Here is a 416-nt window from a genome sequence, read left to right as displayed (position 1 = left end):
CTGGGAGAGCAACTAAGCCTATTCCTGACAAAGACATAAGACTGGATATGTAGGCACTTCCCAATCATTTCTGAGAAAAGAGGCACATGTAAGCCGCCAGGATGCACTGGTAAGGTATCAGTGTTTTACATGAAATGTGAATTTCATTTGTGTTGTGAATCAAAGAGGAATTGCTTTCTAGAATTCCACACAAAATAATCACAAGAAAACTATTTTACTTTGAGTTTTTGCAGAAAGGATTTTTCCTCAGATAAATTGTTTTCAACTGAGAAAATTATACAAGTTTTTGCACAAAAGCTTATAAAATGAAAGTTAAGTGCCTTAATTGCATTTATGTTTATATAGAAAGTAATAGAAAAAAAAAACTGAGAAATATTCAGGTGCAGAGTATGTTTTCGTACTCCTGAAGTGACAAT

The sequence above is a fragment of the Penaeus monodon genome, chromosome 22, assembly GCF_015228065.2.
Source record: "Penaeus monodon isolate SGIC_2016 chromosome 22, NSTDA_Pmon_1, whole genome shotgun sequence".
In the NCBI taxonomy this organism is placed as follows: Eukaryota; Metazoa; Arthropoda; class Malacostraca; order Decapoda; family Penaeidae; genus Penaeus; species Penaeus monodon.
The sequence above is the reverse complement of the archived record's forward strand: the minus strand, read 5'-3'. Positions refer to the sequence as shown.